Raw genomic sequence first — 3,769 nt, forward strand, 5'->3', positions numbered from 1 at the left:
CTCTTCTTGGGCTTTGTTGATAGGATGGAAATCCTTAGTAAACCTAACCAGATGGTAGCCCTTGAAACTGCCACGCACCGAAAAGTATTCAAGTACCTTCTTATGGATGAAGATGTGCAGGGTTACAAGGAGTCGGACTTGGACAATGGTTTTGAAACAGGGGGAAGGTTCCAAGCCTTGGAATGAAAGCTTCCCCTATGATGTAAAGGACGTAATTGCCCAAATCTTTCGAACGGACATTCCGGAGCCCTGGAATTTTTTGGAATTCAAAGAAATAATCTAAAGGAAGTGGATGGGAGATAGTAGAAGGGAGGGAAACGAAATATTTGCCCCTGCTCCCTCCGGATGGTATTCATTTCGGCAACATACATGACTGGGATGATGCTGAAATTGACGAGGAGGGAGGGAAATGGAATATATGCACTTTGGATACCAAAGATGGGCATGCAGTTGTCCAAATTATTAGTTAGCTACAATCAAAGCCAAATTTTTATCAAATATTTATCTTTATTTCTTATCTTAGGTTCTTATGTTTTACTAGTTTCTTTTATCTTAGCTTATTTAAAAAATACATATAAAGAACCGCCAACTTTCAAAATAACAAATTCCTGTGTTGATAATTAGCTTCCTATTATTAGTCATGTACAACTATATTTAATGGGCGAGAAATGAAAGGAAACATAAAACAAGAGTGAAATCCCCATAAAATGATTTTCAATTGACAGTTGCAATTGTGTGACTTCCATTTGTAATGTAAATATTATACATAGTGTCGTAAGTAAGTCTCTTTGTAGATTGTAGCTATAAGTAAAAGCTGAAAACATATGGCTACATCATGATTGCAGTGTTGCAATTTTTATTCTTTCTATTCGATTTTAAATACTAATTCAATTACCAAAAACAAAAAATGTTAACCTCGAGATTTCGTTGACACAACGGATGTATGAAAGAAAATTTGTAGAATGTTTGTAAAATATATACCGGCTAAAACCCAGTTATTTTTGCAAGTTTATATGTTGATTTTATTTCATTATATATATATAAAATTAATACAACGTACTCAAACTCTTTGAGTATAATAAACATAAAGATGATCAAATCCTGACGACCACCACTCTTATTAATAGAACAATGAAATGACAAATTAATATTTTAGTTGCAAGCATCGGGATTTGCCAAGAGGAAAGCTTCAATGGCCTTGTAAACTACCTCACTCCTTTGAATGAGAGCCTTGATTTCATCTTCGGTGATTACATAATCGCCAACGGTGTAAAATTTGATCTAGCTCTTGCAAACACTACCTCCGTTTGTGTAACACCCCAAACCCGTGACCGTCACCGGATTTGACCACGTGGTGTTACCGGCTTACTTCCTTATTTCTCTCTTGGAATTATTTAATTTCATTCGTGCAAAGGCTAGCTAACCGCGTCACTGTCACCTTAAAATCATATCTCGAGTTCCGAACTCAAAAATGAGTTCCGTCAATTTTCCTGAAACTAGACTCATAATCCCATCTACACATTTTTTTCTAGAATTTTTCGTTGGGCCAATTAGTACAGTTTATTAGTTAAATTTCTTGCTGGATACTTATGTGTATAATTTAATGGTTTTCACTCCATTCACAACTATCCTTGTTCAAAATATCAAAACCTTAGCCAACATTCAATTAATGCATCAAGGCCGAATGTATTATCACTATTAAGGTAACCTAGTCTCAAGTATTTTCAATTCTAATGTACAACATCTCAAATTCCCATGACCGATCACACCTATTCTTACTTTCCAACATTCGAAATAATCAAAATCACCTCCTAAACACAATAGTCATGGACAATGCCGAATCCTCAAGTGTTTGAACATAAATTATTTTACTAATATAAACATTCACGAATCATATTCATAGGAAGACCGATTTCTTTCCATAGCACATTCATCATCCATACTTAGATGAAACAACCAAAATCCCTTCATTTATACCTTAGCGAATGCTCCAATCATCCATACAAATTACAAATTTTGCATGGCTAAGTAGGAGCCATTTAACATGCAAGAAAAATAATCATAGGAGAAGAATTTATCATTCTAAGTAAGCTCTTATCTCCAACACTAAATCATTCGGCATTTTGCCTAGACACACACAAGAAATCTCAACTTCCTTGACCTTACCAAGAGTGCATCCACCATTCAACTTAGCATGATAATGGCATCAAGGTATCAACCAAAATGTTTTTGTTAGGCTCCTTAGCCAATTCTAACTCTCCATCAACCCCAAACCCAACCATGAAATAGATAAAATTTAGGCTCATCACCTAAAGGTTGTATATACATCCAAAGGTACCCTTGAACATACCTTGATCTAGAAGACCACCTTGGCGAATCTCCTTCTTCCCCTTCCTCTAATTTCGGCAATAGCAAAAGAAAGAAAACATGAACACTTTTTTTCTTCTTCTCAAGTCATGGCAATTGTAACAAAATGAGAAAGGATGAACAACAAAATTTTTCTTCTTTCTTTTCCTCAACTCACGGCAACAAGGGGGCATCCACACTTTTTTTTTGTTCATCATTTCCCTTTTTCTCCATTTCTTTATTCTTTCTAACATGATCCATTAACTAGACATGTTTGAAACATGTTCCTTGCCCATGCTCTTTATTTTATTATTTCTAACATCCACCATTAGCAAAACATGTTCAAGACATGTTTTCTTTTGCCCATCTTCATTACCATGGCGGCCACTTCCTATAGTTGGCTAAATTGACATGCAAATCCCTCATGTCTTTACTTCATGCATTATTTGGCCACTTAAAAATTCACCTATCACATTTTCAAGTCCTAACACATGGGTCATTTCTTATGAATTAGCACCTAATTAATAAAATCAAGGCACGAAATATTTATGCATACAAATTCCACATACAATAAGCACAGAATATAACACCTAATTATTCTTGTGACTCGGTTTTGTGGTCCCGAAACCACTCTCCGACTAGGGTCACATTAGGGGTGTCACAGTTTGCAGCAGTCACAAATTGGTTCTCATAGCTGATTTTCTCAAGCTTGTCCCCCAAAGGTCCGCCTTTAATCAAGCTGTAACTGTATGACAAATTGTTTTCATCATGTCCTCCAATCATGTGCTTCATATATTGGAATGGAAGACCTAAGGAAATAAAATACTTATTATCCGACATACTCATGTCAAACAGCTACCAAAAGAAGAAAAGAGCTAAAAGAAAGTGAAAATTAAAGAAGTAACTAACCTTCAACAAAGTTGATCTTTACAATACTTCCGGCTTACCATCACCTTCGAGCTCAACACTTAATTGCATGAGGGGCGACCTTGGGGTAAACCTTGGCACCTTCAAGAACAAAGGCCTTGAAAAGCCTGGTTGGGGCGACCGGGAGGTTACCTCAAACTCATAAGTGACAACACCCATTGTTCTAAAGCTATTTGGAGTTTTGTAGTCTTGTCTTTGAGCTGAAAGAAAAGAAGAAGAAATGAATGGATGAGTGAGTGAGTGAGCGAGTGTTTCGATGTGTGGGAAGCTAGAAAACTATGACAGTATTTATAGACTGAAATTGAAACTTAAGAACTTGATTATTTTACATATTAATTACCAAAAGGAGTTGACATGGAAAATTTTATTTATTTCTTTTCTACAAGTTTTCTCGTCATTCTGACAAAGGATTAATTCATCAACAAAATGAACAATAGTACAAATTTAATTTTAGGTTAATTCGATTCCACGAATATCTATTTATCGATTAAAATTT

The 3,769-nt window shown here is 35.5% G+C and overlaps 1 pseudogene; it reads right to left on the bottom strand.

Annotated features, from left to right (window-relative positions):
- Positions 1–1,152: 1,152 nt before the first annotated feature.
- LOC108488787 (major allergen Pru av 1-like) lies at positions 1,153–3,529 on the bottom strand (annotated as a pseudogene).
- Positions 3,530–3,769: the final 240 nt, after the last annotated feature.

The sequence above is a fragment of the Gossypium arboreum genome, unplaced genomic scaffold, assembly GCF_025698485.1.
Source record: "Gossypium arboreum isolate Shixiya-1 unplaced genomic scaffold, ASM2569848v2 Contig00233, whole genome shotgun sequence".
Taxonomy (NCBI): domain Eukaryota; kingdom Viridiplantae; phylum Streptophyta; class Magnoliopsida; order Malvales; family Malvaceae; genus Gossypium; species Gossypium arboreum.